The sequence below is a fragment of the Microtus pennsylvanicus genome, chromosome 5 (assembly GCF_037038515.1).
Source record: "Microtus pennsylvanicus isolate mMicPen1 chromosome 5, mMicPen1.hap1, whole genome shotgun sequence".
Classification (NCBI taxonomy): Eukaryota; Metazoa; Chordata; class Mammalia; order Rodentia; family Cricetidae; genus Microtus; species Microtus pennsylvanicus.
This window is the reverse complement of record NC_134583.1, coordinates 44,349,479-44,363,952: the sequence shown is the minus strand read 5'-3', so window position 1 is coordinate 44,363,952 and position 14,474 is coordinate 44,349,479. Positions and strand designations below refer to the sequence as shown.

The window sequence follows — 14,474 nt, the reverse complement described above, 5'->3', positions numbered from 1 at the left end:
ACATGTTCATGTCTTGGATGCCTGGGAGGATAAAGGATCAAACCCATCTCTGACTCCTGACCTCTGTAATCAAAGGGTTAAGGGAGAAAGTACCTCTGGGCTCTGTGTCTCTGAGCCAAGTGTCTGTCAAGAAAGTTCATTAGCAATTAGCTAATGGTAAGCAAGCAGATAATACTTTGTGTTATGTATATTTCTATGGCCATTGTATCTCCTAATTAAGAGTGGAGAATCACCAGGGTTGGGAATGCCTACTTTGAATTTTTCTAAAGTATTCATTTGTATCAAAATCTAAATTTGTCTTATTAAACATGTCAAATTCAAGAATCCATTGGTATTGTCAAACTTTTCTTAGACAAGTTCTAATTTTTTTTCTAATCATTAACATCTTATAGTGAAATAAATCATAACAAGTCAATACCATAACACAATTTGTCAAATCACAATTCTCTTAAATCCATTCTAACCAAAAGAAAGAGTTTTTGTAATGGGTGAGAGAACAAATGCAATGTTGCTTTTAAGCAATTGTCCCAGTCTCTGAGCAGCATCAAAAACCCATAAGCTTCAGTCACTCCTTGTAACAAGTTTTTTTTTTTTTCCCTTGAAGGGAAAACTGGGTCTCAGCTCTCAAGTTCTCTCAACATTTCAACAGCAGACTGAATACCTCACTGGCAAACTGAGTTCTGTGTCAAAAAGTATAAAACAGTCAAATGTTTAGTCTGTGCTTCTCATCTGGTTCCAAAGTAAACAGGACTCACTAAGTCTGGAAGTTGGCAGAGAAAGTCCATCAAGAGGCTAGGAGTCACCATCACCATAATCTTCTTTCCCTTCTCAGCTTAATGCTGTAATTCAGGAACATTGGTCCAGGTACCCCTTTCCTAGGCCTGCAGCATGGTGGTACAAGGAAATCAGGAACAAAGACTCACTCTAACTCCAACTCTTGTGTGGGGACCTTAGCAGCTACGATGTCATCATCAAGGCTGGCACCTTTCTGTCGAACACATCAACAAGATGTTCTGGTAACCATCTTGCTTGAGCCTCAACCTGTGAAAAAACACAGACATGCTCTTAATACAGGATCATGTTTTTTTCCTTAATCCATAAAGGGTCTCTCCACCTTGCTGTAGCAAATGTCATCTTGGTGCCATCAAGCCAAAATCTGTCTGCAGCAAGTTGTTCATGGAGATGCATATTAAAGAAGTTTAGTGTAAAAAGTGCATCGCTCAAGGCATTATGTGGCACTTGAGGATATAATTTTCCTGTTTTTATTTTTTGAAGTTATGTTTTCAAGGAGCCAAAGGTATGCTCCACAATTCCTTGTCCTTAAGGAATATAAGGAATACCTGCCTTATGTTTGATATTCTATTGGGATCAAAATTGCTGAAATGCTTTACTAACATATCTGGACCCATTATCTGTCTTTATGGTTTTTGGGGTCCCCATATATGAGAGGCATTTTAAGCAGTGAGTTATTACATGTTTAGTGGCTTCTCCAGTTTGTGCAGTGGTCATCAAGAATCCAGAATATATATCAATATGAATAACATGCATTTGCCATAAATAATTAGGAAGTAGTCCTCGGGGATTTATCCTTAGGTGAGGTACAGGTAAATACTGTGAACATATATTGCATTGCTTAACAATTTGTTGAACAACTTCTTTTGTTAATCTAAATTGTTTTCCTAAACTTATACTATTTTAATGATGCAGAGCATGTGATCACTGAGCAAGCTCAACCTGAAATAAAGTAATTATTTTTGTAAGTGTATCAACCAAAGCATTATCTTCAGCTAAAGGAAGATTGGAATGCGCTCCCATATGCCCTACAAAGCATGGCGTCCTTCTTTGTTGTATGGCATTTTGAATTTAGAGGAACAGCATCTTAACTTGCATATTGCTAGTCCCAGTAAATAAGATGGTTTCTAGGACTTAAAGAACATTAAATATATATTGGCTGTCAGTATATAAATTAAATGCCTTGTCTGCAAAAAGCTGAAGCACTGTAGCAACAGCTCACAGCTCAACTATTTGAGCTGAGGGCAGTTCTGCTTACACTACACATTCTTCACCACTAACCACATATGCAGCTCTTCCATTGGAAAAACCATCTGTAAAAAATAACAAAGCACCCTTAAGGATCTTTTGCTACAACTTTAGGGAAAGTAAATGAATGTAGTTGTGTGAATTGCAATAATGGATCAGCTAGGGAAAGGTTACTAATCTGGCCTTGAAATTGAGCAAATACAGTTGCCCAAAAATCACTATTTTGAACCAATCAATCTTTTGCTTAGTATAAGGAACACTGGTCATAGCTGGTTCCCTGTCAAACTATCTCCTAGATTCCATCCTGCTCTTCTTTGCTAAGCAAGCTACTGCTTCAAAATAAGGGTTTAATACCTTAACTGGCAAAACAGGAAAATGTAACCATAAAGCAGACCATTTTGCCATAATACTGCTGTAGGAGTATGTTTTGTAGGCAATATACATGCTTGCTAAGGCTGATCATTGTAGCATGGAGGGTCAGACTTGCTTGTTTGGGTTTCTACCCCACCTGGTACCCAACAACTGTTAAGCCACAAACAAAATCACACATTGGTCTCCATAAATTATAAGCTGATTGGCCCATTAGCTCTAGCCTCTCACTGCCTAACTCTCACATCTTGATTAACCCATTTTTTGATCTATGTTAGCCATGTGGCTCAGTACCTTTTTCAGTGGTTGCAGATCATATCCTGCTGCTTCAGTGGTCTGGGGAGGAATGGGAAGAATCAACTTCCACCTTCCCAGGATTCTCCTGTTCTCATTACATCATTTCTGCTTCCTGTCTGGTTTTCCCACCTACATTTCCTACCTGGCCAATCAGCATTTATTTATAACATGATTGACAGAATACAAACAATTTTCCCACACCAGTGAGTAATAAGCACTTGGAAATAGATAGTAGGTAATGAAAGAGGAAAGATAAAGGCAGGGCAAAAAATTAGGAGTAAAACTATAAATATTTGTAAATATTGGACAAGGAAATAGTATTTAACTATCTGTACAGTCTCTTAGATGTATTTTGATAGCTAAAATGGAACAGCAACAAAGGCAGAGATATGTAGAGTTTGTAAATATTATATTCTCACCCCATGCTGGTGGCATATCCACTACCACTTTCAGGCTGCTCCGGGACTCAGAGAGGCTTCACCTTCACCCCTGCAAGCATCAGTGCTTTAGTCACCAAGTCACAGCCTCCGTTACTACTAAACGGGTTAGAAGAATGGAATGTGACGTGTGACCCAGCAATGGCCTAGGTTACTACTGAGACTGTGGCAGTTCACACACATGCACAGTAGCAAGCTGAGTCTGACCCATGCTGTGCTGTTCGGTGGAGCCAGGAAAGGCAGGAGACAAAAAAAAAGTTTGAAGGGTTATACCTCCCACAGTCAGTACCCAAAGTAGGTCATTAGAAATTCCTAGCTTTTGCTCCTCCATGCAGCCCAGCTTTAGCTGCTATCCAAGTTCCTGGGCCCTGATCTAACAACCAAGCTGCAAAATGTAGCCCCAGGCCAGGCAAGTGTCTGTGAAAATGTAAATGAGCACATTAAGCCTGTCAACTAGGCAGACTAACAATTTGGATTAGAAGAAAGATGGTTGTGAAAACCTTATTTAAAATATCCTATGGGAGATTTTGAGCCACTAAGTGAAATTCTTAGAGGCTACAGTGATTCAAGTTCCAGTAGGTAGCTTACAAAAGCTGGCAGACAGATACTTAAACAGATACAGTATGCTATACAGAAACAGCATGCATTATATTAATTATGATCTTATGCACAAATTAATCCTACACCAGTTATGATTTAAAGGAATATTTATTTAGGGGGGTGAAACTCACGAAACACCAACCGTCAGGAAAGGAGCCTAGTCGCCGGAGCAGGAATCAAGTGCTGGAACCAAGAGAGCGGGCCTAGGCTTACCTCTCTTTTTTAAAGATAAATAGACCACGCTCCAGTGAGCTGGTATTTCAACTGCTATTGGCTGAAGGAGCGGAAGGCGCTCCTACAGCTCAATGGGCTCGTACTTCAGCTACTATTGGCTGAAAGAGCAGAAGGTCCTCCTGCAGCAACTCACCTCTCCAACTGTGGTGTAATTTTCTTGTAGGGTCCCTCATGTACTCGCTTGTATTCCTGGCCATACTTCTGTGTGTTCTGGGGTTCACTTTTTGCCCCACAATGTGGTACCATATGTTGTGGACCAGCCTCACCAAAATACCACTTTCCAGGGTATTCTAATCTTTTCCTTGCCTGGTTAGAGATACCCCAAGCTATTTTATATTATTTGAGGCTATAGTGGAAAGGCTTGACTCCATGATCTCTTTCTCAAATCATTTGTCATTTTTATGTAGGAGGCATTGGTTTTTGTGAGTTAATGTCTATTCAGCAGCTTTGCTGAAAGGGTTTATTTGTTATAGGGGTTTTCTGGTGGAATTTTTTGGTATGGTATCATATAATGTGCAAATAAAAATACTTTGATTTCTCCCTTTCCAATCTGTATATCCTTGTTCTCCTTCAGTTGTTTCATTGCCATAGCTAAGAGGGCTGTGGAGAGAGTAGACTACATTGTCTTCTTCCTGATTTTATTGGAACTACTTTGAGTAACATAAATGAAATCTCCAAATATTGGGGAGAAACTGTATCAATTTGGCATCTTTGTCAGCAAGTGATTCTTCTAGTAGCACGATTGGGTTTAATCTAATTGAGTTGTTGTACAAAGGGGCCCCAAAGGAAATACCCAAACAAACTAAACTGTTGCCAAGACTCTAGGTGGCTCTTGACAAACTGGCAGCAAGGGCCCATTGATGAAGACAATAGCTATTGTGATTGTTTGAAAAACACCTGCATATCTCACTGAAGATGGAGATATTAAGTCAATGCCCAAATAGAAGCTTTACCCTGTGTCTTTGGTACAGGAAGGCATTCTGCACACTCTCAAAAGAGAAACATAAGCACCAAGTCAGTCACAAACCCTTTGTCTACACGGGTGCAAACTATGTTAGGACAACAATCGCACAAAACTTTTATTAGTAACCAACCATGGCTGATTTGACTTAAGCCCACTCATACATAGTTCATACCATCATTAAGATTTTACATTAATAAAATCATCATTTCTTGCAACAAATATTAATTAGTATTATTAAATAAAGTTTATATATTATACATATTCCTCCATTTTTAATTAATGCACTTTTCATCAGAGGAAACTCCATCTGGATTAGAGCATTACGTATGAGTTACATTTACTTATCCCCTTAGTTATTACAGTTTCTCTAATATTTCTTGTCTTTCTTTAGTCATTATTCACATCTAATACAAGCAAGCATTACTAAATACAATATTGACAAATTCATGGAAACAGAACATTTGTACACATTCAGTTCTGATGCACTCCTTGCCTTCACTATCCCCATCAAACATTTCTGCCTCATTAATTTTCCCTTTTTCTTTTTTTATATCTGTTGGTTTCTATTACCCTATCTCTGCCTTAAAGTCACTTTCTGTTCAGTCCCATAATGCCCTTTCCAGCTTTCCAACAATTGTCCTAACTGATTCCCACTTACTTATTCATATTTAACCTTCAGAACTTAAAGTCCAAATATTAGATAGAACATCTGATATTTCTATAATTAATTAATTAACCAATCAATTAATTAGTGACCAAATAGTCAAAGACCTCAGCAAGTATTCATCAAAGGGGGATACTGAAATGTCTTACATGTATACTTTTAAAATTATCAGTATGTCTAAAAATGATTAGGAAAATACCAATAAGTACCAAGATGATTTTACTACGTACCTTATAGATGGGCTTATATCAAAATAATGACAGATAACAAGTGTTCCTGGGGATACAGAAGCTGTTCTTCCTCTTGCGCAATGCAAATGTAGATTAGTGCAGCCATTGTGGACGTTTTATGGCATTTTTTCAAAAGTACATGAGTATAATAATTACCATATGGTTTATCATTCCCACTTCCCTAATGAATTACACTCACTATATCAAATAGATGTGTGTACTCTTGTGTTCATAGAAACATTTTTAGGGATTCTCAGCGGTCATCAGCTGCCAGGTTAGGGCTTTGTTAGATCTCTCCTCCCTCCATGTTGGCATTTTTACTGGATGTGCAGGTTTTATACAGTTTAACTGCTGTGAGCTCATGTGTTCAATGGCCATGGCATGACCAGAAGACAGTATTTCATGGCTCTTCTACCTATTCTCTGGGTCTTGTTAATTATGTTCTTATATTGAATTACACTGGTTCATTGTTGCCATATGAAAAATGACCAGATTTTTATGAGCTCAAATTGTCTCCTATGATCTAGTTACTATTATATATTAAGTACAAGATTTTTATCTCATTGCTAACTTATTTCCATATCTACAATAATGTCTGTAAAAATCAATTTTGTTTCCTTTTCACAATTTAAAACACTGATATTTTTAAGTATGGCAGCCTGCATGTTAAAAACATACTCTTATTTTTTATTCGCTTCTAATGTACTATATCATGCTGGAGGCAAAATACATCATAGTCATTTCAATGATTTAGTTTCATTAAAATTTTTGTAGTTCCATAGTTTCATTGAAGAATTAACAGATCTGTTGGCTATATCCTTTATGTAGTGTACTTATTGCAAATAACAACAGTTACTTATATTTTATATTTGATAGATTATAGATTATAATGTAGTATAAACTATTATAAACATATATTTATAGTAACAGTGTGATAAAGAACCAGACAATACCTAATTATATATAATCAGAGGAGACAATTATTAGCTAATGTATTTCAATAAGAATATAATGTAACTCTATAATTTAGATCACTTTTCTGGTGCAAATAAAATTTTCCATCAATGGCTCCATTCTGCATATTAAATTAAAATTCTCATTAATTAAGTTGCATCATGTGCTCTAGTACAGTGAAAATCGTGCTTGTACACTGGTTGCTAGTACTGAGACAATGTGTCTGAACTGACTAACCTTGCTTCATCTGTATTCCCTGCAACACAGACTTAACAGGTCCGCAGTGACACAAACGTGAGTATGTTTTAACAGTTCTTGTTGTGATGCATGCATAGCATCAAATGTGCTAAAATTATTCACAGTGGTAAGGAAGTTCAGTTACTATTTGTAAGATTTTCACAGATTTTCATTATTCAAATAAATGCATATTTATTTGTAGAATCTAAAATGTCTGAATCATAATAACTTAAACATTTTCAGACTCTCATAAATTATAGAGCACAGGAAAGATGAGAGGTAAATTAAAATATTTATTCCTAAATGTTTTGTCTATCTATCCTGACTGTCCGATCATTTTTTAATTATTAAAGAATGTGGATAAACTTTATAGTGATTCTGTATAGACCAGAATCAGTTCAAGTCAAATTATCTGTTTATATGCATATGCAGAATTTCAATCGAGATACATTACCTATAGTGATTGTAGAACTCTGAAGAAATAGGGGTGGGAGAATTATCTTCTCTACTGATTTATACTCTTCCTAAATGTACATTTTTAAATGCTCAAAATAAAAAAAAACTATACTTTGTAGACTCATGATTCTCTCTGTGAATTGCCCAGCTTAGGTTATACCGGGAGCTATCAAGGAAGGATTAAGAACAATAGATATTTGGTACCCTCTGCTGCATAAGCAGCCAAGAAATCGTTTCATGAAACAGAAGGGCGAAAACTGCAAAGTGAGAGCTCTGTTATCATGCTTCACCTTTTTGGTTGGTTCCACTGGACAGATGGCAAGGTGGAGATGGGGCAGTGGAGGAAAAGCAAGCTACTTAGCTATGGAAATAAGGCATGCTTGAAGAGTAGGGAGAGAAACTAATATTTCCCACAGCCCTTTGTAGTCTGACATGGTCCTAACATTTGTGGTACCATTAATTCTAAATAAGACAAAACAGTGTTTGTGATTCTGTGTTAATTATATCTGGAAGATGCTTTTCTAAAATGCTTTTTAAAAAAAGTGGAAAATAGACTCTTAGCAGCCCGTGATTTTAAGTTAAAAACATAAACATTTTATTCAATTTTACTTTTAACTTCAATCTTTCTGTAGGAATTTCTTTTCTGTTAGCAAATAAGAACATACTTAATCCCTGATTTATTATATTTATTTCTCTTCCTTTAAAAAAAAGCAGACATTTTCAAAGAATTTTCAAAGTCTGCGTTTTAGACAATCGATAGAGGTCGTAGGAGGGTTATATGAAAAACAAGTACAAGCAACTGATAAAGAAAAAAAGTGATAGCTCAACATAAATGTTAGTGTAGATTTGAAAATACAACTAATTGTGGAAAAGTAGAATTGGAAAAGTCTCAGTAGGAGGATTTACTTTATAGTACAATAAAATAGTTCTTAAAATTTATTTTATGTAATTTGGAGAAATTTAATTTTAAATGAATAAAAATATTTCAAAACAGCACTTAATTTACAATACCCTTAGGTGGAAAGACAATAAAGGCATGCTATAAATTAGAACACAAGCTTTGGTACTCTTGTTGATAGATTTTGTACTCATTTTCATTGTATTCTTGTACATATGCTGTAAAGAAAGTGAAACGTTTACTTAAGATGGTGCTTTAGCAAAAATCCTTATAAAGACAAACATACCTTTTCCCAAACAAAAACCTATCTGAAATCTAGTTTATCAGTACAGGAATGCAATGAACTTTATTATTTTTCAAAAATAGTTTTTCGGAGTTACATTGAATGCTTGAGGCTGGTAACAACTCTTTTTTTTCTGAATAGACCTGAAGTTCTGAGACAGTTTACATCCCTGTGTCACCATGCCATTGGCCAATGACACCTTTTTCAAGCCATCCGTCTTTACACTGATTGGAAATCCAGGCCTCGAGGCAGTGTCGCACTGGATGGGGACCCCATTCTTCATTTCTTTTGTTCCTGCCACAACTGGAAATGGTCTCCTCATCACCATCATTCATAGAGAACACAGTCTCCATGAGCCCATGCATGTCTTTCTAGCCTGTGTTGGCGACTGTGGATTTGGGTCTCACTATATGCATCACCCTAAAATGCTGGCTGTCTTTTGGTGCAGTCAAAGAGCATTCACTTTGACTCCTGTCTAATCCAGATGCATTTTACTCACACTTTGCAGGGCATGGAATCTGGCATTCTACTGGCCATGGCCTTTGACCGCTATGTGGCGATCTGTGATCCTCTGAGACATTCTCACTAAGAAAGTACTAATTACCATTCTAGCATTGGTGACCATGAGAGTCATCATCATCAGGTGTCCTCTTCTATTTAAGTTGCGGCTGACCCATTTCAGAACCGTGGCATCTCTCATTCCTCCTGTGAGCATATGGCTGTGGTGAAGCTGGCTACAGAGGATCTCAGGTCAATAAAGCGTATGGACTTTTTGTGGCTTTTTCAGTCTTTGGGTTTGATGTGATCTTTATATTCTTGTCCTATGTGTTTATCTTCCAGGCTGTCTTTAAATTGCCACAGAAAGAGGCAAGATTCAAAGCATTCAACATATACACAGCTCACATTGTCTTTCTCCAGTTCTACATCTTCACATTTTTTGCATCTTATACGCAGATTTGTCTTTAATATTGCTCCTTACGTTCACATTCTGTTCTCAAACCTCTCCTGTACCAGTCCTGCTTAACCCTATTGTCTACAGATTGAAGACCAAGCAGATTCGACAGAGAGTGATCAAAATGTTTGCTTCCAGAGACTAAGTCGGCGGATTCTCCAGACTCATACACTCTTTATAATGTGTTTAGGAAGTTTGTCATACAATATATAGCACTGTGATTTATTGTATTTATTGTATTTAATATGACATAAGCACATATTTATAACTAAAATTATAAATTTTAAGTAACTGATATATTCATTTAAATACCATTTTAACAATTCTTCATTCTCATTTTTTATCAGAGTGGAAAATACTTTCTAGGAAAAATTCATTTAGCTTTTAGCATCTTTGCAGGTGTACTTTATTCTTAAAACAAGAACAATTTTATACAATATTACTCTAAGTTGTATTCTTCTTATTAGCTATTACTGACATCAAATATTCTCATGCTTTCTACTACCAGATCCTAAACAATGGGTAGATTTTCAAACTTAATATTTCAGTTTTTAATAAATTTCCAATTGTGTCTGTCACAATTAATAATTACATATTTGCTTGTTTCTTTCTGAATAGAGATGGAGAAGAAGAGGATAGGGAGGGAGTTAGATGTGAAGGGGGAGGGGACAGGGGAAGAAGATGGAGGAAAAGCTGGATGGTATATAAAATAAATGAAAAAAGTTTCTTAAATAAAATAATTATTAAATAATTGCATATAATTTGGCACAGTATGAATGAAAAATTATAATCACTTCATTATTATTTTTAATCATTATGGGTTCTACCCCATATTTTCTTATTAGACATATTTTCTGCAAAAACAAAAACTTTTATTATTATTTCAATTATCTTCAAATGTCTTAACATCTTGAAGAGTGACAGGTCATCATATTTTATGAAAACTTTCCATTTTTTTCATCACTGTGCCTCAAAAGCATGTGGGTGTACTTTTGGAGAATAATGTTGTTCATCTTCTCTCAACATTGGCCAAGAGTTTAATAGTGGAACCCTTGCCTAGTAAATCTGTTCTCACAAGAAGACCTCTAAGTCCATGATTGTGAAACAGTACTTTCCTGTCTCTGTGTTATCACTGATTACATTTCTTTCTTCTTCTTTTTTTTTTTTTTTTGGTTTTCTTTTTTATTTATTTATTTTTATTGAAAAAATTTCCGACTCCTCCCCACCTCCCATTTCCCTCCCCCTCCTCCTACTCCTCTCCCCCTCCCCCCACTCCTCTCCCCTTCTCCCCTCTCCATTCCCCCTCCCTCTAGATTCTGAAGAGCAGTCCAGATTCCCTGCCCTGTGGGAAGTCCAAGGTCCTCCCCACTCCATCCAGGTCTAGGAAGGTGAGCATCCAAACAGGCTAGGCTCCCACAAAGCCAGTTCATGCAGTAGGATCGAAACCCAGTGCCATTGCCCTTGGCTTCTCATCAGCCCTCATTGTCCGCCATGTTCAGAGAGTCCGGTTTTATCCCATGCTTATTCAGTCCCAGTCCAGCTGGCCTTGGTGAGCTCCCAATAGATCAGCCCCAATGTCACAGTGGGTGGGTGCACCCCTCGCAGTCCTGACTTCCTTGCTCATGTTCTCCCTCCTTCTGCTCCTCATTTGGAGCTTGGGAGCTCAGTCCAGTGCTCCAATGTGGGTCTCTGTCTCTATCTCCATCCATCGCCAGATGCAGGTTCTATGGTGATATGCAAGATATTCATCAGTATGGCTATAGGATAGGGTCATTTCAGGTTCCCTCTCCTCAGATGTCCAAGGTACTAGCTGGGGACATCTCCCTGGACACCTGCGAGCCCCTCTAGAGTCAAGTCTCTTGCCAACCCTAAGATGGCTCCCTTAATAAGGTATATACTTCCCGGCTCTCATATCCACCCTTTCTTTATCCCAACCATCCCATTCCCCCAAGCTCCCTCCATCCTCCCCTTCTTACTTTTCTCACCCCATTTCCCCTTACCCCCATCCCACCCCACCCCCAAGTTCCCAGTTTTTGCCCAGCAATCTTGACTACTTCCCATATCCAGGAGGATGACTATATGGTTTCACCTTCTTATTTAGCTTCTCTAGGATCACAAATTATAGGCTCAATGTCCTTTATTTATGGCTAGAAACCAATTATGAGTGAGTACATCCCATGTTCATCTTTTTGGGTCTGGGTTATCTCATTCAGGATAGTGTTTTCTATTTCCATCCATTTGCCTGCAAAATTCAAGATGTCATTGTTTTTTACCGCTGAGTAGTACTCCATTGCTGGTGGGAATGCAAACTTGTGCAACCACTTTGGAAATCAGTGTGGCGATTTCTCAGGAAATTCGGGATCAACCTACCCCAAGACCCAGTAATACCACTCTTGAGAATATACCCAAGAGATGCCCTATCATATGACAAAAGCATTTGTTCAACCATGTTCATAGCAGCATTATTTGTAATAGCCAGAACCTGAAAACAACCTAGATGCCCTTCAATAGAAGAATGGATGAAGAAAGTATGGAATATATACACTGATTACATTTCTAAATAGCTAAGAAAGCACACCAGACAGGTAAAACTTAGTCCCAAATGCTATCAAAACTAGGCTTCTGGTTTTGATATATGCACAAAGAACTTATTCTGGTTAAGATTTCAATTGCAGTTCTTTTTGACTATTCCAAAGGGATGTTCCATCCCATGACCTCTTCTGGCTCAAACCCATTCCGGAGAGTTTGTTGATGGTGAGGGCTCTCCACCCTGTAGGTGCTGTCCCTTGGCACGCAGTGTGTACTTGACTCAGTAAAACGCTCTCTCATAAGGCTCTTGAATTTAGCAGGTTGTATCAAGGAGGGAAGAAAAGTCTGCATTTGTTCTGTGATAATTTGGTGTATGACAGCGTGAAGTTCACGTGACTGGAATTTCTGTAACTTTGAAATCATTTTAATATTTCTTCTCTTTTTTCGGTTTAAAATCCACTTTGCTACAATGCACTCACATATAACGTCACTCAGCCAGATTAGCATATAAATTGTATTTTATCTTCTAAAATCCCCTACACTTGCCCCTCTTGACTGAAGCATTGCTTATGAACACACGGTACATTCTCAAGATAGCGTGACTGAGAACAAGTAGTCAAACTGCTGCTGAATTCACTTTTTATGCTTTATTCTTCTCCAAGCCTAAGATTATGTTTACTTCATTTAATACCATATTTCAACTTATCTTTATTACTGATCCTCCTTTGAATTTGGACTGAAAATGTGTATTATTTACCTACTTAATTTGTGGCTAGATGCAGAATCCTAAGTCAGCATATCAAAATCACTGTGACACCAACACTTCATGAGCCATATCTCAGGAATTCAAGAAACATTTTCCACACAGCTTGTGGTGATTTTTCTCTCACTATACCATTGATGGTTGATATAAAATAATGTTGCTTGATTTTCATTTCCCTGACAACAAATTCTTTGAAATTTGAATATCTTCTTTACAAAATATTTAAAATCCTTTGCTCTTCTTAGCTGAATGCATTGTCTTTTAGCTGCTTTGTCCAAAAACTACCTTAAAAGCAGCACCATGTTCAGACATATTAGTGGCACATATTTCCCCTAGTTAATAAGTTACATTTTTGCTTTTTTCATGATATCACTTACAAATTTGGAGGGGGTGTTGTTTTTGAATTTTACTTAGTGCTGTTTTTGTTTACTAAAATAATATTCTATAACAAGATAAAATAAAACAGAAAGTGGTGAATAGAAATTATATAAAACAAACAGAAGGAAAAGAGCCCAAAGGAGGCACTATAAACAGAAATCCACTTGTTTAATACTCAGGAATGCCATAAAAACACTAAACTGGAAGCCATTTATAGATATGCAAAGGACCTATGTGATTAAAAACAGAAAAGAAAAATTATATAAAAGAAAATATATTATCATATATATCTGGAGAGAGAGAGAGAGAGAGAGAGAGAGAGAGAGAGAGAGAGAGAGAGTAAGTGAGAGAGAGAGAAGACCCTGCAATGATGTTGGGAGACGAAGACCTTCAAAGACACCATTGAATCTTTTTTTGTTAGCTATCTATTGCCCAGCAATTTACAAGGGTCTATCAACTGGAGATAGCTTCTGGGTTAGGGATGTGTCCACTTATCCTTTCTGCTCTGTGGCTGCATCTGATGCAGACCAGTGTAGGTCCTGGGCATGCTACCTTGGTTTCTGTGAATTCATATGTTCATTGACTCGGTTGATTCAGAGAATCTGGTTCTCTTGGAATCCTCCAAGCTCTCTGACTCTTAGAATCTTTTTGTCTCTGGATCCCTTGAGTTCTGAGGGGAGGGAGTTGATGGAGACATTCTGTTTAGGACTGAATGTTGCAAGGTCACTCATTCTCTGCATAATTTCTGGCTATTTTCTTCACTGTGCATCCTTGTATACTCTGAAACTAGCTTTGTAGACTTACAGAGATCCACCTGCCTCTGCCTCCCAAATGCTGCAATTAAAGTCATACACCACCACAGCTGTTTTTTACTTAAAAACTTAATTCCATCAACTTTAAAAGAACATAGGAAACACAATCTTTGAATGACAATATTTAGAAAATCTTTTTTCTAACCTCCACTAATTAGTTCCAGACACTTTAATGAACTCTAGTTCATGAAAACACAAGATAATTAATCTTCTGTATTTGTAGGCACCGAGTATTTTCTTAGTCCATTTAGTAATGGCATATGACTGCAAAGGCAATTGTCAGCTTATGACAACTTGCCACCTGAAAATTAGTTCTAGACCCCCGAGGAGCAACACTTTTTTATATTTCATTATTCTTTTCTGTGTACATTATCTTC

The 14,474-nt window shown here is 37.2% G+C and overlaps 1 pseudogene; it reads left to right on the top strand.

Moving 5' to 3' along the window:
- The first annotated feature begins 8,842 nt into the window (after positions 1 to 8,842).
- On the top strand, positions 8,843 to 9,760 carry LOC142851270 (olfactory receptor 52A1-like; annotated as a pseudogene).
- Positions 9,761 to 14,474: the final 4,714 nt, after the last annotated feature.